The 27,077-nt window shown below is 41.1% G+C and overlaps 1 long non-coding RNA gene across 1 annotated transcript; it reads left to right on the top strand.

Moving 5' to 3' along the window:
- The first annotated feature begins 1,082 nt into the window (after positions 1 to 1,082).
- On the top strand, positions 1,083 to 20,364 carry LOC117757321. Its single transcript, XR_004613090.1, has 3 exons — positions 1,083 to 1,095; positions 11,787 to 11,791; positions 20,213 to 20,364. It is a non-coding gene; the product is annotated as an uncharacterized LOC117757321 (long non-coding RNA).
- Positions 20,365 to 27,077: the final 6,713 nt, after the last annotated feature.

The raw sequence follows: 27,077 nt of genomic DNA, 5'->3' as shown, positions 1-27,077 counted from the left end.
TAGGGCTGGCTTATGGGAGCATCACTCATGTAATGGATATATTAGCGAAAGACTGAAGGGATTAGCTTCTGTGGAATTAACAGACTGTGGGCAGTTCATCATGTGGAGTGAAGGTACTATACAACATGGATACTATATTTACAAGCAAGTGCCGAAGCGAATTTGGTCTTCGCATGTGTGCTTTTGCATGTGCGTGCAAAAGTGCTATTTATGATTTTCCAGCAGAAAATACTTTGCATCCCTGACAAGATGGATAACGGAGAGATGCCATCTGTCGTTCATTAGGAAACTAATGCCACGTATGTTATTCTAAATCCAAATGAACTATATATACACTGCTGCTCACTGGAGTTGCACATCCATTGGGACTAAACGGCTGTTTCATTAACATGGCTTTCAAAACTTTTTGTGTCTTCTTTATTATTTCCTGTCACATCGCTAACTTTATGATGATGGAGCAGTAATCCGAGCTCTTTCAGTTGCCAACTCCACAGCTATACAGTGAGCTTTCTCCTTTTCTGACTATATGCCTCTCACACTGTTTGGCCTTCAATCCCAGCAGCGTACAAACTCCCTGCTGTGTTCAGTTCCTTCACATTGTGTTTTTCAACGGACTTCCTAGCAGGGAAATATGAAGTGAAGTGTGTTTTATATGAACTCGACAGCATTTTCCTAACTGTTTAATATCAGCTTCTACTTCATCTGCATTGTTAAGATGCTTTTTCCGGGCAGGGTCACATCTTATGAAAATCCATTCATAAAAGAATCACTCTGGCCTGGTCCTCACTCCTGCAGATATTTCCTCTTGAACAACCTTTCTTTTACAAAATATCTCCGTCTAGACGAGAACACAAAATGACAAAGGCTTAAACATGCATGCCGGGCCAGTAGGTGGCGATCAAGTCTACATCAAAGATCCTTCGCATACCAGAGACAAACGCTGTGCTCCAAATAATAGTGGAGGAGGCAGGTGCTTGTGAATGCCGGTTATGTGGTTCAGTGATGCTAAATTTAGCTGCAAACCTGCAGTGCTAACCAAACACAGAGAAACCAGTATATAGCTGTAATTGTTGTTGTTGCAAAATGTCTGCATCAGTGTGAACACGGCATCTGTGTGACAGTCACAGTACGTATTGAAGCAAAGTTAGTAATTATTCTGCTTAGAGAGAAGGTGGCTCCTTACAGTTACAACCACCAGGTGCTAGCTGTCTATTCAGTACTAGCTGTCTATTCAGTACTAGCTGTCTATTCATGTCCAGAAGCAGTCGGATCCTCCACTGGCTCAAGGTTAGTCATAAAAAAAACAAGTCGCTGGATGTTCATGGACAAAATGTTTGGCTGTAAATATTCATGCTCGTCCAATCCTTTAAGCCACCTAAAGCACACGGGTACAGGCAGAATCTTTACTTAAAGTGGAGGTAATTTTGAGGGGCATTAGTCTCGATTCAACCTTAAGTTAATCTCCCTTTTGTTCTTTGTTGTGATGAAAAAACTCAATACCCCCTGATGAAATGCATGAACACAGTGCTACATACAGATTTGTCTTCTGTGCACACACACACACACACACACACACACACCTAAAGACTTAAGGTGTGTAAGTAATGTCTTCCTGAATAACCTGTGTTGTCTGTGAATGTCGTGGCAAACAGAGTCACATTTGGATTCAGGATTGAATTCCAATCAATAGTTTTGTTTATCTGAACCAAAAGCAATCTATACCGCTGACTATATGCTTGAATGCAGTCGATGGTCTGGCATACAGAAATGAAATGATAGCCGACTGGAGAGACGGCAGCAATGAAAACAGGCTTTATGCTTACTTAGATCAGCCTCTGCCCCCAGTGCTGCTGGCCCATAGTTATGTGGCCTGGTCATACTTTAACTTGTGGTAAATGTCAGATGTTGTTGCTATGATTAGAGTGAAAAGCGAACGGCTAGAAATGGTAAACAAAAAAATGGCAAAATCAGCAGGAGATCGGTCAGTGTTTGCAGTTGTGCCGCTGCTCACCACTGGGCCTCGCTTGCCGTTTATTTAACATGAAACATTTCAACTGCACCTGGGCAACAAGGTCACAGCCACACTAAGACGCATTCACACGCAGACGTATATTACCCAATAAACCTACATTCTCATAATCATTCATTTCATATTTGACATTCCTGCGGCTGTCTGAAAGAAAAGCCACTTCTTTTCAAATCCCGAAGGCCCGCATGTTTTTAATTATTGAAATTCAGGTGAGGATTAGCATTTCATGCTGTCTGACCCCGTAGACATGAGTGGCAGTGGGCTGGGAAGGCAAGAGGACAGGAGGCTGGCAAATTTTCAGGGACAAAGAGCCTACAGAGGAATGGGCCGGGGAGGTGGAGGTGCAGTGATTCACATGCAGCGCAGGAGGCCTCTCTGTATCACCCCAACCCCTCCCCCAAATCCCAGGAGGGCATGGGGGAATTGATGAAACGAGCAGGAAGGCCTAATTAAAGGCTCTCAGCTCAAACGCATTGATGTATTACATCTATTATGCCACAGTTCGATAGGTCTGCCAGGCCGGGGCTGCCGCGGCTACTGAGTCCCGCCAAACAAACTGAATAAATAATAGCAGCTGAGAGGGAGAGAGAGCAAGCGACAGAGGGACAGAGAAAGAGATGGAGACGGAGAGAAAGAGCGAAGGGGAGATGAGTTCAACAGGCGAATGACGGTGATGAAGCCTGCTAGTCGAGCAGGCTCTGCAGATTTATATTATGTCCGTAAAGCTCCATTTACAATCTATACATTAGGAGTCGCAAACAGGGAATTTAAAAATAATACAGTATAATTTGTCAACACTGGTGTGATATCACTTACAAGAGAGAGATTTCCTGATGATGAAAGGTTGAAATAGAGATGGGAAAACTGTCGGCAAATGTCATCCAGCTTCCCCCATTTACATCTTCCAATCAGAGGAATAAAAAAGTATTTGGAGGCCAAAGTCAATGACTATTGATTAAGAGATTGCTTTATTCCATCAAGGTTCAAAGCTGCAGTGGTTTTGGAATAACTGTCCCTATGATCTCACAATCAAACACGAGGCAGATAATCTCGGGAAACCCTCTCTGGCTCCACCTACTACGCCTTGTAATGCCATGATAAGAAATATGAGGAAAATCAAAACAACCCATGTTTGCTAATAAACTCTGCCATGGTCGATCCGTAACCCGGATGAGAAAAGAGCAGGTTTGGGCACAGGGTTAGCACTCCTGGTTCTTAAAACCTTACCCTCACAGAACTTCAAAGAAACTCCCTCTGTTTGCTAATAAGGCCGCTTATATTTGCAAATCTCGCCTTGTTGATTAATATTTAACCCTGACTGTTTAGCTGACTTATAATAATTCTCAAACACATGTTTGGCTTTGAGGTCGCAGGTCAAATCCACCACCAACAAAACTGCGTGTGTATAGTAGTTTGTCACTTAGGGTACATGGGAGGAGTGGAAGAGATAATGGGGTTGAGTTATGCATTCGAGTTCACGAGGGAGGAATGAATGCGCTTTGATCTGGTGTGTGCAGGGGCATGTGCAGGAGAAAAATGTGCATATATAAAATGAGGAGGGGGTTGGGAGTTGCAGTGGTGAGGAGAATGAAAAGCAGTGTATGAAATTATGTAAAAAATTAATGTAGTTGTATAGGGAGGGATGGAAAAGAAATTGGCATGGGGTCCATAAAGGGACTTGACTTAGTAGGTCTAAAGATATTCAACTTTCAGCAGTAGCCTCATGCTTTAAATTCCACTCTTCGCCAAACTCAATATTTTCACTGGATTTACAAGATTTATTGCAGCATGTCTCTGGAAAAAAAAATTGTACGGATATTGTGTGTTGTTCACAATTTAATATCTTAACGTACCAAACGTTCACATTATTTGGAGTCTGATGGAATTTAACAACAACAATCTGACTGCACACCCAATTGGATGGTAGGAGCCGCAGTCACTGGGTATACATCCCTCATTTCATACCAGGCTCAACAATTGAGTCATTCATACATTCTGTATGAAAATGTTTGCTGACAATATAAATCAAGTGACTCAGACTTCTTTAGAAACATATCTTTCTTGCAAACAGCGGAGTCGTCCTTTGCAGGTCATTTGAGGGAATACAGGTTTCTAGCACTTCTGCATCGGCTTCACTCTCTGGCCCCGGAGTCTACATCCATTTTTATATAATGTCTATATGCATCCACCTCAATAATCAATATTTCTTTCACTTATTGCATGTACACGCAATAATTCTCACCACAGATAGTGAGATGAATGCCCTTAGGCAGTCGATACAGGACAATATTTGATTGACGTATTTTGTGTGTGAAAAATTACACAACAGAAATAATGAATTACTGACTTTGTGATACTATTACACCCAAATATCCAAAATGGTCCAAGAACAAGGTTCCACGCAGTAGTGTACATGATATTTGTGGCATGGTGAGCCCTTAATACTCAGAAGAAGACAGTAAGCCTTGGAAACATGTCCTCCATGTTTCCAAGGCTTACTTGGAGGTAGATTCTCTCCGTGTAAATCCAGCAGTCAACTACATACAGAGAGGGATATAAAAAGCAGGACAGCGACAAATACAGTCAGTGCTTTTTCTGTATGTTTGTCTTTTCATGTATGTATGTGTGATTGTGTGTGTCTGCGCGTGTGTCCTTGTGTGAGTGTGTTGTTTTGACGGTGCGTAAATATATGTCTTTGTTAGCAGAGCACACGGAGAAGCAGATTTGAGAGCCAAGCTTGAGCAGTTGCCTTCACAGTCGTGGTGAGACTGGCGGCGAGCGGTTTCTGAGCCAGTGTGACTGATGGCGTCTGTTGATAGCGACGGGCTGCAGGGAGGACGTCTTGTACTGGCGGCAGGGTGAAACGGAAGCTTCTGGGAAACAACGCTGTCCTCAGAGTCTGCTGAAATGACAGGACAAGCAGGGCAAGTCTTTTCATTCACAGTCCTCTCAACCCTGTGACATTTTTCCCGCATCCACCTCTCACTTATTATGATGCCCTTAACACTCCTCGCCTTCCATGTCTCCCTTCTTCTATCACCCCCTTAATGTCCTGTATCCCTCCCACCGTAGCTGAACTGCCGGTGCTACAAACAGGCAACCGCCTTCACTGTCCAGTACTCACAAGTACTCGTTTTCCTCGCTGGAAAGGTTTATAATATTGTATGCAGTCTTCTTTCTAACTGGCTAATAGGTACTAATAAAGGTTTTCCTAGATTTCATTAGAGTACATTCGTAGTACTGTAAGATACATCTTCATGACTTTGAAGGTCATCATTCATAATATCCATAAGTGCCAAATCTGTCTCCTACAAATTAAGCTGGATTAACTTGTATATAAGGGTGTTGTAAGTTGTTTTTTAATGCTTATATCTGGAATACATTGTCTATGAATCTCTTGCATATAGAAAATGTGTAATTTGGCGTGGTCTAAAGTTAAGACGTTTGCTCATTATACAAATATTAAATGTTGTTTAGTTGTTAAAAGATAGAATTGCAGAGCTCAAGCACCATATTGGTGTCTCCCAGGCTAGCATTTAGGCAAGGTCTGGTAGGAAGTGCAGGTCACAGAAGGCACTGGACCAGGCTGTTGGACTACTGGTGGGATATTTGGCAGCTGGCCCTCAGTTTTAGTCAGCATTTCAACAATCCAATACTACAAAGCCAATGGCAAAGAGCTGCTTGTCTTGATTGAGAAGGAAGTGAGAGCTGGGGTCACAGAGCTACATGCAAGCCAAGATGGTTGGGATACAGAGTCAGGGTTCATGGACAAAAGGGTAACAGGCAGTGGATTGTGTGAGATGTGGAGCAGCTACGACATCATAGAGCAGGAGAACATCCAAATTCCTCGAAGGCGTCCATGGAGCAGGACATGACTGGTAGATAAGGTTGGACATAGGAAAGAAACTCAGGTTCCCCAGAAGACATTGCGGACAACACCCATTGACCAGACCTCCTGCCGGTCTTGGGAAATATCTACAGGTAATGCAGGAGCTTAAGGTCACCTGGGGGAGGAAAAAGGGGAAATGTCCAGAACTGGTGGAGGAACATTTTCTTCTTTTCTTTAATGCTGTCAGCAACACAGGCATCTCTGTCAGTCTTTCTTCAACTTGTGCAACGTCCCTGACTTCAGGTGTGAGTCACCACATGTTTACCTGTCAAAACAGTTTTGAGGGATCCTGATGAAGCGGAAGAGTGGCAGTTATGGAAAACATCGAAACTATTTCCCATTGGGAAGCTAGTGCAGCTGGTGCCATAATACAACACATGGCACCTCACCGCCTGCTAAAGATTTGCTTCAGTGGAGTATCTGACATCTCTGCAACTATTTCCTTAATTGATGTAGTTAAGTATGCACCCTCAGTCTCTGAATTGTAAATACCTGCCGTAATGTAGTGTAAAATTATTATTCCGGCATCAAGAAACAGCCGTAATTTGCAGCTGTCAGTTCCGCTGCATATTAATTTCTCAAATCTTCTGTTGTATAGGAGCAGTAAAATGGAAAGTGTTGTACTGCTTTTCCACCATAAACTGTTCATTACCTCTCAGTTAAGTTGGCTGAATCAAGTATCAGTTCCTAATTTTTAATTGTTAAACGTCTCTTCTGCATTATTTATTATTCTATTGAAACCACGGTTATAGTTTGTGTGTTTATAAAGGCTTCGCAAATGTTTTTTTAATTTCATAAGGGCCCAGACATGTTCACTGCAGATTTAAAATGTTATAGTGTCAAGTCCTACAATAATTATGTGGACTTTATCCAAGGTCAGTATATTAATAGTATTTTAACCTTCAGAACAGCAGCTTTCTCCTATAGACAACAGGTTTGGACAGGGAATGATGGAGATGGACTATTACAAATAAGGTTAAGCTTGTCTCTGCACTATTTCTAACCGGCTCATTTTGTTCCCTCTGGGTTCTCAGTGATTTGGAGTGTTACCCTGACCCTATGCTTCTACACAAAAGTGGACACACACACGCACACACAGGGACACACATACACACACAGTTCTTTACCCTGATGATTGCTGTGCTCGTTGCCGGAACTAAATCACAGAGAATGTACTTGTCGGTTTCACTGGCCCCTCACGAGTTCTGTGTAGCTGCTTGCGCCGCATTGTAAAGTGCCAGGCTGAACGTGATTTAGTCTCAGAGACACATTAGAGACATTTAATGGAAAGACAGACGTCACCTTTCTGATCAGGTTCACGTGAGCTCGCTCTGCTGGTCCTCTCACACTCATGAAGACAGAAGTAACCACCACCACATTAACGGTCATAATGTCAGTAAGTCATACGGTGTATGAATGCTTGTGCACTAAAGAAATGGCGCTAGCGTGATATAGCTTCAACTCTCCAGCCTTGAAAGTCTGTTTTCTCTCTTGGCTTCACATTCTCTCAGCTAATGTTAAAGCACAAACATTAAGAAGATAGATCTGTGACATTTATTTGACCCTTTTAACAATTATCTCTAAGCAACCATATAAGAATTACATATTAGGTATTAATCCAACCATAGTGTCATCAGTTATGTCAACAGGAGGGGCATTAAGGATAAAAAAAAGGAGTGTTCTTTACTGAAGACATGGGCATGCACCATTACTGATCACATCTAAGTGAATCTTGGCAGCGGTAACCTCACTGCCATCAGGCTCAGCTCAACATGGGCAATAAATCCACTCATTTAATATAGAAAAGGAACATTTTGAGAAAATGATCCCTTTTAAAGATGGTCCACTGCACCTCAAGCTATAAGATCTAAGCAGTGGACATCAATGATTTGAAATAACTTTGTTCTGCACACATACGTTACTTTTTAACCTAAAGTATTAAAATGTGGGTAGAGGTGATGTCACTCACTCCTGCTTTACAAAAATGACACAACGCGTTCGAATAAAACTTGTTTTCATATCTGACACCCTTGACTATTTTATTATTCATGCAGTGGAACTAATTTGCTACAGTTGTGGTGAGTACTAATCTCAATAACAAGAGCGTATTCACTTTCTAACACCAGTGTGAATAGTGGATAATAACAGTTAGGTTGACTCTAATTAGAATTGTTTACCTTTTTTCCAAAGTAAAATCTGTTTTCCACACTCGTGATTGCCTGTGGTGTTAAAAGACTCTCAAAGCCAAGGATAAACACAATTTGTTTGACAAATTTTTCTCCTGAATTGAACAAACCTACTTTATTGGTTTTAAGATGACTTTTGGCAGTGCACCAACACTGGCAGCTTCATGATGTGCCACAAATGAACTAGTGACCGTGGTTGAAAAGAGCAATATATTTTCTGCACTTCTTAAGACAATTCACTCCGTTATGCATCTAAAAATACAATTTTCTCTCATTAGGATTATGACAAACCACATCACCAGAGCTGATGGTGGGTATAGCCTCAGACCTATTCTGGTATTAGACGTATTGATGCATAGACCCACGACTGGCGGCAATCAGACAGGGTCTGGACCCAGACAGTCCTGGGTTGTGTCTCAATCACAAGGTAATGAGTCTATCCATGATGACCACTAATCTATACTGCACGGCTGTTTGCTCTGTTGTCTCTGCCTTCTGTAGATATGAATAGATTTTTTCTTCACCATATTAGTCTGACATCCGGCAATCTTGTTTTATAGCAACATGTTAACCACATGAGCTGCAACAATAACACAGACGTGTGAATCTCACTGATATTCATCGTGAACACGCACATAAAAAGCTGTCTGAATTATGTCCCTAATAGTCCTTCACAGGCAACCCTTTGATTTACTGAGCATATTAGTGCTACTACAATATTATCAGTGAGGTTAGAGTTATTTATTTCATCTATCAACCCACGGTGGACATCTGATGAGACTGAAAATTAGTACAGTAAATTAGTTGCGCACCAGTAAATTAGCTGCATACTGACCTTTTCAAAGGCTCACACAAACCCCAAGATGCAGCTGAAATATATCCTCCCGCAGACAGCAGCCTATAACACGGATCTGTGCATGAGGATCAGGATTAGGTGTAATTGGCTTAGGCTGGGGTAACAACCTGGTGACTGATGTACAGTTGCTGGGATGGCGCAACGGCTTATAGCATACTGCAGAATATAGAGGTTACTGGAATCCACATCATCAAAAACAAGGAAACAAACAAGACAGAGAGAGAAGGATGCTCGTTTAAATGTCCGCCACGTCTCTTCCAAATGTTAAACAGAAGATGGAAATTACATTTGTGAGTTTGAACAATAAACATCAGTCATGATCAATAACAATCAATTCATGCAATAGAAGCGGGCCTACAAGGGAAAGCTTGACATTTTGAATTTAAATGTTATTCTCCTATACAAGGGAATAGTAACTCTGGAAAAACATGTTTCTATTCTTGTCCTTTAGCTATGGCTGCGTGGCCTGAATTGTTAATGTGTCCTAAACAGCTAGCAAGCAAACAACCAAGCTAGTGTGTGGCAACAACATGGTAAATCATGGTGTAATCAAAACCAAAAGATCAAGAAGGGTTTTGGCTGTTGCAAGAGGTTCCAACTGTTTCAATAGGGGGCTGTCCAATAACTGTGTAAAAAAAAAAAGTTGTGTTGCATCAACACATTTTTGTGTGTTTGTGCCAGGGTGTTCAAATGGCAAAGACACAGTTACATCAGTTAAGACTAAGTGACATTTCACCATCAGTAAAGACAGAGAGCTGCTCAGTAGGCTGAACAGGAGAGACAGATGGGAAACAAACAGGCGCTCCGTCGGTGTTGCTCTGCTGTGTAACATGTTCTTTGTGTGTGTGCGTGTGTGTGTGTTGGGCACATGGTCCCTGCATCATATGTAATCTGCTGCCAAATGTTAGACACCCACTGATAGTCTGCTGAATTGGTGGAGGAAACAGTAGAGGAAACATATAACGTACAAATATATGCAAAATTTGGGATTTAGTTTTGGGATTACTCAAGTTTGTTGCATGTCAACATCATCATCTTGTTTACGGAAACCCAGGTCAAGTCTTCTTCTGGGTCTGGGAAACTAAACATGCTGGTTCGGCCAAAAGAGGCTGAAATACTGTGGAAGCCTCTCAGAGTCTAAATGACTGGTGGGGATCTATGTGAACGCAATCATGTATATTGCCATTCAGTACATAATCTGCATTATCTTTCTATCTTGTATATTTTTAAGTACATAATATAGTATGAAACAAGTTCAGTCTTAAAAGATTTGAATACTTTTATTATATTCAATTAATCAATCTCCTTGAGTGGTATTGACATGCTTATTGTGATTCATGGCACGTTCCTGCTGTAACACCACAGTTTAGTACTTTTATCTGTTAATGTCACAGACAACATTATAATGATTTACTGGAAACAGGGACATGAAAAACTAGGTTATGTCACAAAATGTTATACAACATCCCATCCCACATATATCACCAAATACATCAAGGTTTAGTTGCAAATGAAAGAAGAAGGTCAACCTTTCATTTTCACACATGGTGAGAACACAATTCTGATTTCGAACTGGGTGGCACGGTGGTGTGGCGGTCAACTCTGAGTCTGAACTCTGGTTCGGTCAGGGCCTTTCTGTGTGGAGTTTCCATGCTCTCCCTGCACAAGCGTTTATTTTCTGCAGTTACTCCGGCTTCCTCCCACAGTCCAAATACCTGCAGCTTGGTTTAGGTCGGCTATTCTCAAGTGCCCATAGGTGTGAATGTGAATAGTTCTTTGTCTCTGTATATTCCCTGCGATACGCTGGTGACCTGTCCAGGTTGTACCCCTCCTCTTGCCCAATGTCAGTTGGGATTGGCTCCAGCCTGTGACCCTCCAAGGATAAGCAGTATAGATGATGGATGGTAGCTTCATCCTTCAATACAGATTAATTAAGGATATTATACAGAGTTTAATCAGATGACCATATTTGAAAGTGACACACAAATGTTGCTTCTGTCTTTATTCTTGTTCCACGGTCAGAAACTGTAAAGTCTGCCTGTTGTACTGCAGGCTTGCTTTGCCTCCTTGCTGTGTTCCCAGCTCCCAGTCTTTTAAAAATTCAATGAACAGTTTATGACTTCACTATGATGCATTTACAATTTTCACTAACAAATGCTGATAGGTCCAGAATAATTTGTTATGATTTAAAGTCTGCTCACAGAATATTAAGCTTTATTAACAATTTGTGTTAAGTTATGAGTGTTATGCAGTATGGAATCAGTTCATGCACTGATTCAAGCTTTCAAGCAGTATACACTAAAGAATGTTATATCTGAATACCGGCTTCTGCCATCTGACAGAAGATTCAGAGTCCCACAAGCTCGAGTGAACAGACTGACGAACTCTTTTGTTCCACAGTCTGTGAAACTTGTTTTTAAAAGTTCGATGCAATGCCATCTGTTTGTGTATAATGTTTATAGAAGTTTTTGGGGGGTTCTGGACATCTTAATTAATTGACATCTTGGGATGCAAGACAAATTTCTGAAATTCTTTTTTGGTTCATCATTTTTCGGTACACACATACTGTAACTAGGCTCAAACAAAGAATAGAGACTCACATTAAAGGTATACCCCTATTGTATATCATCAAATGAAGGAAGGATCACAGAGATCATGTGTGACTTTCATTTGGCTCCTGATGAAGAAACTCACTCACTTGTCTTTGGATATTGTTGGTTTGCCATGGCTGACATGTCTCATCAGTATTATGTGGATGTGAAGTACATTACCCTTACATCGGCTAACAGGCGTGGAGGCTTTCGTTTTTAGAGACGAGGGCTGGAGGGTTCGTTCCAACCTTTAAATAGTATTGCTCAGCCTCTGTTCTGAAAAGATACGGCAGATTAGGGAAGAAACACATATGTTTCCATCGAATTATAGTGTTTGCATAGGAGTTGCTCCTTGTTACCTCCCCAGTTGCTGATACACATGGATAAGCCATTAAGTCACAGCCTATATCTGACGGGTTTCAGTATTTGGGGAATTTGCAATGGATAAATACTGCTTGCAGATAACATTGCTCTTATAGCACAATAGAGAGTTGGTGAGTTACGAGCAGTGGAGAGGTTAGCTGGCGGTGACATGATCTCAATAAATATGAGCAACCACATGTGTCAAAAACCACTGGTTGTGTATACAAATATAAGTTTTAGGACAAGAACAACCAGATTCCAGAACAGCTCTTATCCCAAAGTTGCCTTTCTCCTGAACACTTGATCTAGCACTGCAGGCCACTCAGTAGCTTTGAATAAAGGGCAGTAAAGCTGATGTTTGCTTTATTTTTAAGGCACTTTATCTAGTAGGCTCCTGCTGCTGCTGGTTAAAGCCCTCCAGGTGCTAGTGTATTATCTATACATTTTATGTGTAGAGGTTTCATCTATTTAAAATGTAGTTTTAGTTGTTTTAACACTAGTGCAGTGGCTGCTCTAAACATTCCATGGGCTGTCTGCTTGACCTTTGGTGGTTGCTGCCTGCAGTAATTACATTTTAATTTACTGGACTCATCTGCAGCGCCACCACTGCTGCAGAGTTGTTTATTCAAAGTTCAGTAAAGCTTGACTCCGTATGCAGAACCTTAGACTGGAGAATCAGGTTGTCGTTGCCAAATAACAACAGATTCGAGACTGCACTTTGGGCCCTTACCAATACACACACTAAGCATGAAGCCTCAGACAGAGATTTCTGAAATTATAACATGGATTGGTTTTATTGTTCTTCAAATGAAGGGATCCGAATGTATGAATGTGTTGCATTTTTCCATGATGTATTTTGTGTGTAGGTATTTTGTCTTGTCTATGTTTGGGTGAGCCTGCCAAGATAATTCCTGTTAACTTTGTTGATACCGTAGCTAAATATTGAGGATGAAGAGAAAGTGTCTATGTCCCGGAAAAGGTAGATGGCTGAGCAGAAGACCCGCTGTCCCAAGTGGAGTAGATGATACTGTCCCAGGTAGAAGAGACTGAGCATGCAGCGATATAAAAAGACCCTTAATACAGTTCAAAAGTTTCATAGGTGGTGCAGTGGTTAGTAGTTGCCTAGCAGCACGAAGGTTCCTGAATCGGCCGGGGCCTTTTGCATGCTCTTCTCTGTCTGCGTGGGTTTTCTCCAGGGACCTCCAGCTTCCTCCCACAGACATGCAGATGGGGGTTAGGTTAATTGAAAAGGTCTAAAGGTGTGAATGTTTGTCTCTATGTCAGCCTTGCAAAAAAAAACGCTAGCAATCCTCCCAGGGTTTACCCCACCTGCAACCCTCAAAGGACTATCAGTGTAGGTAATGGATGAATGGGTAGTTTTAATATTTCACTCTGGTCCCTGTAGTTTAAGGGTCAAACCTGCAGGTTGAATGTATGCGTGACTCTGGAAACAGTCCTGGGATTTAAAATGACCCAAAAGGTTCGGATGTTTTCTGCTATCCTACATCACTCAACAGACTCTGAGATGACACAGTGGATTCCCCACTCGGATCAGGCTGCCATTCAAATTGACTTAGCTTGCAAAACTATGAGCTAATAGCTTTGCCTACTGCACAGTTTCGTCTGACAGATTATTGCTGTGGCTGCGGGCTGATAAGTGACCTGCCAGACAAAAATGAGGGGTAACTTAGTTGTGAAAGTTATTGTAGCTTGTGTCCTTGTTTCAGTTTTTTTGTGTTGTTCTCCATTTTAGTCTGGCCATGCGCTGAGAGAGAGATTTCCCATTAACAGGATTTTCTCAACTGGTATTTATTCGTCGATCAAATTACTGAGGCAGTTAATAAATCATACTAGCTTATTCCAAAACTACCCCTAAAAATAACCAACTGTCATATGATAAGTGAGAAATTGAGTAAGAAAATGCACACTGACTGTTCACACTTTCTTTCATCAAACATAAACTATCATTCATGGATAGACTGGGACCTTTTCTATCCTCTGGTGCACGCAGCAAATCAAAATGGACAGTTAACAATTGGGGCACGAGGCACCGTGCCATAAAACAGATCATCGTTCACAGTTGCATTCACAACATGATTTGTCTCTTTCTTCTGAATGCAATATTTACTTGCTAAATGTGAACCACACTGTTTCAAACCAAGCTGGGTGTGTTAGGAAAAGGGCAGAGAGGAAATAGGAGGCAAATGGTTTGGCATGCATTTTTTTGCCGAGCTTCCTTGAAACAACCTTCATGCAGAAGTTATGCTCACTCAACTTCAGTTATGGATGGCTGGTTGCTGACTTCCCTAAAACACATTTGTATATTTGATCCATGATATATCGCCGGGCCCCCAGCCGGCAGTATTTATAGCTGGCATTCTCTGCTGTCAGGGAAAGGTTGCTGAGATAGACAGTGCGTTGGAGGGTTCAGACGAGCCTTATTTACAGAACAAGTCAAGATATTGACCCCTATTACACAGCTCTAGTGAAGTACTGTATATGTACAGTACACACGGCCAACTTGTGCGGTATGACTGTTCCTTAATCCAAATTTAGGTGTTCTATTTAGTCTATGCTGAGGCTTGTCTATTGACGGACACTCTCCGTTTATCCTTTATCGTAAATTTTTTAAGCAAGTATCCAAGTTCTCATTACACCGCTTTAACTGTCTCCTCAATACGACATCCTCACAACCTCTTTCCAATAACGGCTGCTCTGGGATGTACATTACAGCCACAGTCTGCCTATCTGTTGTGTAAGGGCTCTCTGAGGTATTGAAATGTGTGTCTGAGCCTTGTCCAGGGGCTGCTGATGAAAATGCATGAGGGTGGCTTTGCCCTTCACTTATCAAACTTAGTACATTAGAGTGCGTGCTGAATCACAGGGGTGCTAACTCAAGTGTTTATCAACTTTGGATTTAGTGCACCCACAGGAAGACGTGGTTTGGCTTTGTCCTCACTGAAACCCACCGCTCGGACTGAGAAAATGCCATGATAACTTTTCTCTTCTGGTAGTCGGGCTTTATTGTCATGCAAAGCCTTTCAAACTAAAATCTGAAGCACTGGGAAATGTCTGGACAGCAGGGACAATGACTTTGTCCGGGGTTTGCATTTCTCAACAACAGAAAAATCTCTGGAGGTGATGAGTGGCGCAGCATGCAGGAGGTAGGACATAAAAGTGTTAATTCCCCTGTAGAGGTCATGTGTTTTCCTGTTTTCAGCACATCAACACTGGTGTGTCACCAAAACCTCTCGAATCCCATTATCTTTGACATCTTCATTGGGTTTTTTTCTACATATGAAACTACAGATTTTTTTGTTTGTTTTGTTTTTTACGGTTTTGTGTCTGTTGTGTGAGAGACGTCTTCAACAGGCCCACTTGCTTGCAGTGATTCCTCCGGATAATCTCCTGCTGTATTCTCACATGGACTCATTCAGACATTATACCGAAAGGGGGTGGGCAGCAAAAACTCTGGTTAATGTCCGATGCCTCTGACACTGACATTTGCGTTTTAACATATAGATTTTTAGTTCAGTGAATGTCTGAAAGCAGCTAGGTGTTATATTCAATTTACAGTCATTGTTTACCTACAGGAAAAACAGTTTTTTTTGTACAAATACTTTCCAATTGTATGTCAGACGTCTTTTTTCTCCTTTTCTTCAAATGCCTCTATAGGTCTTGAGAAGGGTCGAAATAATTCATCATACCATCCCGATAACGATCTCCAATTAGCCTGAGTCCATTCAGGGTATTAAATGGTGAAAGGGGGAAAAGATCAGCCTGTCCTTACGAGTGTGAAGCTGTCAAACCACAGTGCTCAGCACTCTGAAGTCTTTGAAGTAAGTTCAAAAGACAAAGGCCGTGGTTCAAAAACCTTTACAGATGAGTCCCAATGACTCCTCAAATGATGGCACCCTCTGTTATGCGAGTTTGACCTTTGGAGGCAAAAATGTCTTTTCATTTTGGCGAAACCATTTGGGACAAATTGTTCTTCTCAAGCTATCAAATGGTTCTTACAGATTTTGGAACCTCGGATATGCTTTTCCTTACTCACTTGAAAATTATAGTCTTGTTTGTGCTGAAAGTTAATATTTACTTAATATATTTTTCATTTTAATTAGTCGATAATCAAATTCACATCAGTTTTACAAAATACCCCTTGCAGGATTGCAATTATAGAAGCGTTATTAATTGTAAGCTTATTTACGATGTGAAGATAATCTGTAGTTGCGTCAATGTCTGTGGACAAACTGGGGAGGGAAACAATTTAATTTAATTCAAACCAGATATAACTGGTGTTTACTGTCATAATATACTGTAGTAGAGTTGAATAGATTCTTATTTATAGTCTCCAGAGGAAAAAGCAACAGTAGCATGAGAAAACAAAGTGATGGAGAGCTTTACAGAAATGTCAGTTGACTGGAATTAATTTCCCCAGCTGCAGGCTTTGAAAGAGCAGGATAACAAGCACACTGATTAACATCAACAATTTAAATTGTCATATTTAAACCCAACAACGATAAAGCTAAGTAGCTAATACTTTTCAAAGGTTGGAGATATAGCAATAGGAGGTAATATTCTTTTAAGAGGGGTAGCCACTCGCATATTTTCCATCGCTGATGCCCAGGCATGATGATCCTTGTGCCGACACAAATTAACTTTAGCAAATAAACATGACAAGACTTGTGTGTATAATCCATATTTTATATAACAGCACTGAATCAACTGAGTATGTGTATTAAAGAGGTCACTGATGGTGAAGAATCCACAGACACTTATTACCAAACTGCAGTTTCTCTCAGCTGTACAAAGCTGTGTACGTTTCTGCAACACCAAGTGTTTTCTGTATAGAAAACGCAATTTCTTTCAACGTAATGAGGATATTTTGTTTATTGATGTGTTTGGTAAATTGCAAACATGTTGATACTGAATATATAAGTAACACTTTCATGGGAAACATATGCAGTATGTTCAGTATCAGATCTACATTATTCACTTGTGGTGATTACAGAATTATTATGTATTATTTATCATTGGCACTTACGGCACTTGTTTAATATTATGGAAAGATCATGGTCTTTCATAATAAAGAAAAACTCCACAGTAACTTCAAACACAATCTGGTGTGATTACCATCATCGTGTGTGTGCTGAAAAGAAAAAGCTCTGCATTCATTCACTACAAAATGTATTATTAAAATGATTTGATGCTATATGAACGGGAGCAGACTATTGCTGCTCCATCCTCTGATCGCCACTGCAGCTCCAAATGATGTCATCACTGCAGCGAAGGCAGCGTTCGTATCCGGGATATTTTGCCTCAATTTCTGGATAGTGGGAGGAAGTGGAGATGCGTCGTCCATTTTTAAATCCAATCTATGCTCTGAGCGCATGCTGTCCCGCCAGAGATTGTATTTCCTACAAAGTATATAATGAGATAAGATCAGAATTCAGGTCAGTTGCCTTTGTGGAGGATGCAAAAGAAACTTATTTCCCTCTTAATTTAGTTTTCAATTTTAATTTCATTTCTCAACGTTGATTTATATCTATTACTATATATGTTCTCTTATTTCTTTATTAATGAGAGTTTTAGTACACAAAAATTTCATTTAAATTCTTAACCTGTGATATTTGAAAGAACATACATTGGCAGCTGTGGCTCAGGGCGCAGAGAGGATTGTCCACTAACCAAAATGTAGTTAGTTCGATACCCGGCACTTCCAGTCTGCATTACTAAGGGCAAGATACTGAATCCGAATTTCCTCTGACAACTGTGCCAACTGTGTATGAATGCGTACAGAAGAATGGGCGAATGCAACTTGTGCTTTGAGGGCCTACTACAGGGGTGTCCAAAGTCCGGCCCGCGGGCCAACTGCGGCCCGGGAACCATTTTTTATTGGCCCGCAGCAAATTCTAAAAATATAATGGAATGTGGCCCGCTAGCACTGTCAAACGGAATAAATAAATCATACATTTTTAAAATGTAATTCCTCTTTTCACCACATTGTGGCAGCATCACTTTAATGCCATCTGGCTCTGCTTCCTTGCCGCGCCCCCTTCTCCGCTCATTTCTACCATGGCGACTGCACAGAAAAAGAGGAAAGTTGACGCTGAGGGCCGCCGCTTTCAAGAGAGATGGGAATTACAGTACTTTTTCACAGAAAATCGAGGCAATTGTATTTGTCTCATTTGTGAAGAGAAGGTTGCTTTGTTTAAAGATTTCAACGTAAAGAGACACTACCAGACTAAACATGCTAAAACATATGACAAGCTAACAGGGAGTGACCGCGCTGAAAAAGTGAAGCACCTGCAAGCTGCTCTGGCATCACAACAGAGATTCTTCACGCGGGCCTGTGAGTCAAAGGAAAATATCACCAAAGCAAGCTACGAAGTGGCCATGTTAATAGCTAAACATGGCAAATCTTTTACTGAAGGTACATTTATCAAGGACTGTGTCATGAAAATGGTGGAGAACATTTGCCCCGAGAAGAAGCAAGAATTTATGAATGTTTGCCTGGCACGTAACACTGTGGCACGGAGAGTCGAGGACATATCGTCAGATATTCAGAGACAACTGAGGGACAGGGGAGTGACTTTTGATTATTTCTCATTAGCCTGCGATGAAAGCACCGATGCTTCCGACACTGCGCAGCTCTTGATTTTTTTAAGAGGAGTTGACGACAATATGAACGTAACAGAGGAGCTGCTTGACCTCCAAAGCCTTAAAGACCAAACCAGAGGAACGGATCTATTTGCTTCTCTTTGTTCAGCTGTTGATGATATGAAACTACCGTGGAGTAAAGTTTCTGGGATCATTACCGATGGTGCGCCTGCCATGGCTGGTGAGCGACGTGGATTGTCCACGCTGATCCGCAATAAAGTCAGCGAAGAAGGAGGTAACGCTATAAAACTCCACTGTATAATTCACCAGCAGGCTCTCTGTGCCAAACATCTCAAATGTGATCATGTTATGAAACCAGTTGTAAAGGCAATCAATTCTATTCGCGCTAAAGCTCTACACCACCGACAGTTTCAGCAGTTCTTGCTTGACATCCAAGCTGAATATGGAGATGTAATATATCACAACGATGTGAGGTGGCTAAGTCGGGGGTCCGCAATGCAGAGATTTTTCTCTCTCAGAGAGGAAATTAGAATTTTTTTGGGTGAAAAGGGGCAGCCGATGGAAGAATTGTCCGATCCTGTATGGCTGGCTGATTTGGCGTTTTTGGTTGACATAACGAAGCATCTGAATGGGCTGAATGTTAATCTTCAAGGACGAGATGCAGTGGTGAGCCAGCTATACGCTCACGTCAAGGCCTTTAGAACAAAACTGCAACTTTTCCAAAGACACTTGTCCCAAACAGAGCCCTGCACCGCACACTTCACAGCTTTGAAAGAGGTAATTGAAAGTTTCCCACAGGACAACATTGGTGCGCAAATGAAGAGTTATGCAACAGCTATCGCATCTCTTTCTGTGGAATTCAACAAACGCTTTCAGGATTTTGCAGTTATTGAAAAGGACATGTTGCTTTTCTCTTCTCCCTTCTCCGTGGACCCTGATGATGCTCCTCCACAGCTGCAGCTGGAGCTCATTGAACTGCAGTGTGACGATGAGTGGCGCGCCAAACACCTGCAGCTTTCTCTTGTTGACTTTTACGGGCAGCTGGATAAAGGCAGATTTCTAGAAATGCGAACATTTGCTAAGAAAATGCTGAGCTTATTCGGCTCAACATATTTGTGTGAGCAGACATTCTCTGTCATGAACTTAAACAAGAACCGATTGAGGTCAAGACTGAGTGACTCCCACTTACGTGACATTTTACACATCTCAACCACTGCCCTCAAACCAGACCTGGCCTCTTTAGTGAAATCCAGATCTCAACATCACCCTTCACATTAGTGTCAGCAAGTTATCGGTTTCTTGATCAATCTGAAATTGAGTGTTTTGAATTCCTGTTTAAAATGGCCATGAGGCAAATATTTTTATCTAACTCATGGAAATGGTGTGTGTTCTGCTGCTGGAGTGTCTGTTTGTGAGGACCTGGTTTTATTAAGGTTCAGGTTTGAATGTGAGTCTGAGAAACTAAAGGGGGGGGGGGGGTGTGGACTTGAGCATTGAAATAACGAGTTCATGACTCAAGTTTCACCATGAAGCTGCAGCAGGTCACATGTTCTGCTGGAGATGGAGATCTGTGAGGCGATAAACTGTTTTCTGTTGCTGAAGTCACTTCAGTTTTCAGTGTGTGTGTGTGTGTGGAAAACTGTATTCCATACAGTTCAATGTTATCTGACCCTCCAGATATGAATGTTTTGGGCAATAAAACGAGCTGCAGCCATTGTCTGCAGTACCTGTCATGTCGTGTCCTTCCCGTCATTGCAGTACACAAGGTACAGCACAGTGAGTCTGTATAGCATACAGAATAACATTACCATTTGAAAAATAAAGATAATTGTGACAATGAATTTTTATTTATTTATTTATTGTTCTATAGCAGTGTATATTTGCATGCAACTTTTGTGGTTAAAAAACATCAGAAGGAACTATTGGCCCCCGGGCATCTTCACTTTATCAAATCTGGCCCTCTTTGCAAAAAGTTTGGACACCCCTGGCCTACTAAGACTGGAAACACGTAATACAGTTCATTTACATTTCCAGCTGTGTTATTAAGCAGCTCAAACACAATCCTCATGATTAAATCTGATTTGTGGTGGAGAAACCTTAACTTCCTTAGCAACAAAAAGACACGGAAACCAACAAATGTCAGTTAATATGCGAGGTTTACTCGAAACAATAACAACCTTCCTGGCGTACTCCCTACCCACTCACGAAACAAAGGCTCCCCTCCAGTGCGACTGAGTGAAAGAAAGTACACAATTGCATTAATTTAATCAGTGCAGCGTTGTATATAACTAGAATAGATGGGAAGGGACAAAGGGATTGCTGGAGACTGGGAGAATCCATCTCGAGCATCACAAACACTTAATGAAGTCCTTGGCTGCTAAACAATTAATATGAGCCGAGACTTTATTAAATATGCAATAAAGACTATTATGGCTAAGTGTGGAAATAACAGCCATTCTAGCAAGCATTAAAATGTCTGGCTCCATTTGAGGCTCATTCATGGAACCTCTCCCATTAAGGATGCATTAATACTGCAGGCACAGTTGAAGGGCATTGGAAAGTACTCTTCTAAATATTAAAGATGGCTGTCCCTGGGAAAATATGTTGTCAGCAAGCTGAAGAATTAGGGCTATGTAAATTTCATCACATCCCCTCACTTATGACAAAGCAGAGATCAAAATGTCACGAAGGACAAAAAAGCTCTCCATATCTGATTTAAACAAAGTCAGACACAAGATGATTATTTAATGACCGCCCTGCGTTCCAAGCATTGCACACACACACACACTAACACTTTGTCTGGCATATTTTTTTCCCCAGAGTTTGTCTTTCACATCCGAAGAAGGTAGCAGGAGTTTGTCCTGTTCAGACATATTCACGACAACAGGACATTTTCAGGAACATCAAGGTGAGGGCTGGCACTCGGGTAGAGCTTAGAGGAGGCAGGACGAGACGAGACGTAAAAGGAGTGTTTTTGTTTGCAGCTCAAAGACGCTGGCATCGGCCCTCATCGCAAAAAAGCTTTTGCATCTCATTACCTTTCCAATTTGCCTTCTACGTGTGTGGCACCTCCTTTCATCCTGAGATATTTTTTTTCTTTTGCTTTAAAAAAAACAACTATTAGACGGATGAACAAGACATTTTGTCGAAGGATGCAGTATGGGTAAGGAACGAAGCCATGTAAATTTGTTACGTTTTTTTATTCACTTTCTTAAACATTGTGCTGCGTTTTTCAAAATTTTCGTAGACTTCTCAGAGAATAATTGATCAATCTTGATGGAGAAAAAAAATCGCTCGCTTTGAATGTTCCAGATATTTTGCTGCTATTTCTCACATGGACTAACTCGGACATTTTACCAGGGGGCCGGCAGGAAAAGTTCTGACAACTGACTCCGACATTTGAGTTCTCACCTGCAGCCCCTCTGGAAACACCTCAGGAAAATGTCCAGACTTCAGTGCATGTCTGAAAGCAGCTTCAGTTTTAGAGAACATATCCTGACTTGAGCAAACATTCATTCCTTTTGTTAAATGCCGGCTGCAAGAGCCAAATAACTGTATATTTGCAAAGGTAGTTCGTATAATTAAAGGCTCCAACCTCATTAATGAGCCTCCAACATATTTACAGTCAACATGCACGAGCAGTAGTCACAGATGCTGTTATATTCAAACAAGTGAACACAAGTTCAGTGCTGGTTCAAGGCGAACCATGTGGGAGTGTAAAGCATAAATAATGCAGTATTGTTGTCATTAGGTTACGATCGGGTCATATATACGGATATATATCCAAAAAATAAAAGCCTTTTTTCAATGTCTTTTTGAACCAAAGCCACTTGTTGCCATGTGCGATGAAAAGCCTACGAGTGAACTCAGACTAAAGCGACATGCTTTGTTCAGCCAGCCCACGCTACATCCTGCTTTAATACTTAATAGAAATCTACTGTGGGTTGTTTTAAGCAGTTTTCTTTGTGTCACACACACAAAGACCAACGAGCGTTTCCTCTATGTGGAATATGTGGTGGTGAACTCTGGAATAAAGCAGGTCAGCCTTATTGTCTGATAAATGATGTTTGATGCTAGTTGCTCTCATGGTGCATCGTATGTAATCAAATAGATTTTCCTCCGTACAGTTTATACTAACACCTTCTGGATAAAATTTCAAGTGTTGATTTTTGGGTGTCCTCAAAATTCAAAAGTTTGGTTCGGAGCTTGGATAGTTTTAGGACCGCTGCTGGATATAGACATCAAGAGGATGTGGACATCAAAAGTTTTTTTGAAATTTGAGCGCGCCAACTTCTTTCAAGTTCACCAACGCTCTTTTCCTTTGGTCTGACATTATCGTTAAAATGTAACATGGACGCCATTATTATTAGAACATCGTGTTCACCACAGCACTACACATGGGAATAAATCACAGGGACTGCAATAAGTAATGACTGCGAAGTGTAATTGAATTTGATCATATTCATCTTCATCACATTAGACTTTACCCCAGAGAAAGAGGAAGTGTGGAGCTCCATCTTTCAATGTCAAACTGAGATTTCTTAAAAATAGAGGGTCCCATTTCACCTGGCTGACATTTGAAACTCAACACCCTGAATGAGAGTCCCTGCCAAAGAATTAAGATGTTTAAAAGAAAAAAAGGGGCATTACACTATATAATTTGGTAACCTGGAAATCAGCATAATAAAATGAGTAATAGATAATGATATGTCTGGTTTATGACAAAGGTTAAAACACTCAAAGCATTGGCTGTAGTTTGTTGGGGTGAAATTGTCTGGACTAGTTTCAGGTTGATTACTTTAACTGCTATTCACTGCTCAATTTTAAAGAAAAAAAAGAAAGGTATGAAAAGTAAGTAGAATCAAATTTTTATTATTGTAATTTTTATTATTATAATGTTAGTAATTTATACACAAAGCATTAGCTTATAACGACTTAGTTGCAGGCATGTATGAGGAAAATAGGGCTACAGAATAATCAAGCATAATTACATATTACAGGTAAAATGCCAAATAATAACTAGAACTCAGAGAGAGCGCACAGTCTCCTTCTAAAACCACCTTTAAATTCTCTATATCTGCAAATTGAAAAAACTGAAAAATATCATTCCCTGAAATATCATCTTCATCTAGTTCCATGAATTATTCTGTGGAAAATCAACAACACAAATCTTGAAATGCTAAATAACCTGAAAAAAACGCAGATGAAAACATAAACTCGATGGACATGATAAGGCTGCACAGCTTTCAAAGGCCTCATGAAACTGCATGTCCTGCTGACAGGTGGCTGAAATGCTATGAGAAAAGAGGATGTTGTTAATAGTCTGCGCTGGTCTGTTGTATTAGTTATCTGTAAAATCACATGTCGATCCAGCAGAGGTTATAGATCTTATCAAACAACATTATCATGAAAGCAGATTTTTTTAAAAGTGCCTGAACAGGAATCTGTTTTAATGTGAACTAAACGCTGCTCTCTGAGTCACAGTGGGAGAATGAAGGGAAGTAAAAATAAGCTTCTGAGAGACTGAAAATATCCCTGGTTGAGGAAGAACAAAGAAATCAGGTTAAACACTTGACCGCTGCAAGGGTAAATTTGAGGTAATCAGCGGGAGATAAAGTGGATTATCAACTCGGTGCTATGCCCCTGTCAGATAATGGAAATATCATTAGATGCAATGTTAGCTCAGAAAATGTCTCATTTCTAATCTTGAGGTTGACGGTCTAATCCCGTCCACATGTCAGTGAGCCCTTGGGCAAGAGTCTGAACCTTAGCTGCTCCCGATGCACAAGCTGGCACCATGCATGGCATCTCTGTCGCCATCTGGATTTGAGCGTGTGTGTGACTGGGTCACACTTTACACTTGTAAAGCATTTTGCAACCGCTAAGGCTAAAAGGCGTTTCATGCGTGCAGTCCACTATAGTTTATATAAAACCCCTACTTCTCTCCAGCAGTATGATACTCTGGAAACAAGTTTGTGTGAATGATTAAAGGATCAGTGTGTAAGATTTAGGTGAAAGGGATCTATTGGCAGAAATTGAATATAAAAGAATCCTAGTGATGTTTTTCACTAGTTTGTTTCATCTAAATTGTACTAATCGTTGTTTTCTTTACCCTTGAATGGGCCTTTTATATTTAAATACTTTATATTTATATCTGGAGCGGTTCCTCTCTACGGAGGCTGCCATGTTTTTTACAGTAGCCCAAACTGGACAAACTAAACATCTTTAGAGTTTTAATGACGACTGGAGCTACCACAGGTTCTCCTTCATGTTGGGTGAGGGTGAGGTGAGGGGTGTTCAGCTGATGTCACTAAATTCTGCACACTGAACCTTTAAAGTTTGATGCGGATTATCACCTATTTCCCATAGGCACATTTAGCGGACTGATCTCTATGAGTGTGTAAAATTAGCTTCAGCTTGATTGAATTTAAGGGGGCTGTTAGGCCTTGTGCGAGATACGCCCTGCTGAGTTCCATTCTAGTATTTAAATGGTTCGTTTCTACTAGTGTACACCTGGAATCAATATTCTCCAAAGTTGAGAGCCTCAGCAACACTGCAGGCCCTGTATTACTTAGCAAACTCTGACGCTGCATTTTAGTATGGACGGGCAGAAACACGGACCATTTGGAAATGATGATGCCGTTATTTAAATTCACCATGTGATTGAGTCGGATCAGTCACAACTCGACCACCAGCAGTGAGTAGAAAGTGCTTCTAGCACTTACTGTCAGGGATAGTTTCACTTCGCTTTTACTTTACCTTTTTAATATTTTCCACAAGTAACCAGCACAGGAGACAAGTGCTTCCGTTTACACCAACAAGCACAAGCCCCATGTATGTGAACAGTCTATATGTTTTATAAGTGTGTTAGTATGGATGGAATTTTTAAGCTAAACCGTATAAGTGAGGTTGTAGCCTTCAGTCAAACCTTTGAAATCTGATAAGATGCTTTTGCAGTTAATTTCAGTTTATTTTAGAAAATGGCAGTTCATTGGCTTTTGACAACAAAACTACAGCTTCCATGTTTCATATGGTCAAGCCCTCTCACCTCAGTGAAGTTGAATGTCTGAGATTAAGTAGACCCAATAAAAACATTAATGTAACAATGGCTTATTCCAGCATGAGCTGCTTAACACAGAAAGGATGGTAATAATAAAGATTGGCTCGACTCCCTTATTTTACATTAAGAGGCTATTCACTTGTTGGCCTATTGTGACGCTCCATGCAGCATTCACTTGTTACACAGCAAATAAACAACACAGTAGGCTCCTTGTTATAATACAGTAACTGCTGGGGTTTTTGTCGCCGAGAACAAAGTCTCTGAAAAATATAGAAAATAGAAAATGAATTACGTCACACTACGTTGAGCTTGGTTAGCAGTCGAACAAGAAAAACCTGATTGCCTTTGTTTCCAGAATAATAACTAAGGGAACTACAAGTACTTCCATCATACAGAGCCTCCACTTGATAAACCTGTGTGTGTGTGTGTGTCACAGCTACAGCAAGGACAGATAAGGTTAGAGAGGGGACTGCGATGCCAGATGATCACCACCCCAGTTTAATCTTCAGGGACGAGGGTTGAAATCGAAGCAGAAATGACTTCCCTGAGAGGGATGCTAAATACCTGCCTCACCACAAAGGAGCGGGATACAGACGGGACTGATCATCACAGGTTCAAATGTGAAAAACCCAAGAGCTGAAAAACTAAAAGGTCCCGGTGGGCGAAGCTGTTTAAAGGGGTGTGTGAGGGGGAGCAGAGAGAGCAGAGGCTCTCTGTGAGGACTGATTTATGAAGATGTATTTAGGTTCATTTTATAATCCAGTAGATTGCATGTGCTGATATTTGCTTTATCCCCTCATCTCAGGTCCTGCATCTTGCAGACTTTATGAATGCAATTCTTCCTCCATGCTGCATGTTCTTCTTTCCTTTTAACATTTTGGGGGGATTCAAAGCCTTTAATAGAAAATGAAGATGGAGAAATGATACCCTTCAGTTTTCCTACCAGTTTTGAACTGCAGTTGATGTGTCTTGATCCCAAAGCCACAGGGATTCTCCATGTTTCTGTTTTTGTTTGAATCCACTCAGTGAGTCCTTCCTCTTTGTAAGGATCCTCTTACACCGAAGGAAGAATTAACTTTTCTTTTTGCATCGCGACACACAACTTTGTTCGTAACTTTCACAACTGCCACACGTAGGTCGCAATACATCAGCGACTTGCAGTGACTTTTACAGAATGGAAAGAAAAGTCCCCAGAGTGGTGGTCCAGTGATATAGAGAGTGAATGAAGTGAAGGAGCGGTGGTAACGAGGCCAAAGCAGTGGTTCAGAGAAACAAATCACCGTTTTCTGGTTTCATTTGTATTTATTATAACTTATTAATAAACACGATCACAGCTTCGCACAGCTCTTTTTTTGCTTTGCAAGGTTTTGTCTGAATGCAGCCGAAGCACACGTTCTTCTTGTCCCCTGTGGCCTCTCGGCTCAGTGTGTTTGTGTGTGTGTGTGTATGTGAGAGAGAGAGAGTAGCTCAGCCCCCCCCCCC

The sequence above is a fragment of the Hippoglossus hippoglossus genome, chromosome 3, assembly GCF_009819705.1.
Source record: "Hippoglossus hippoglossus isolate fHipHip1 chromosome 3, fHipHip1.pri, whole genome shotgun sequence".
Classification (NCBI taxonomy): domain Eukaryota; kingdom Metazoa; phylum Chordata; class Actinopteri; order Pleuronectiformes; family Pleuronectidae; genus Hippoglossus; species Hippoglossus hippoglossus.
This window is presented reverse-complemented; position numbering and strand designations above follow the sequence as displayed.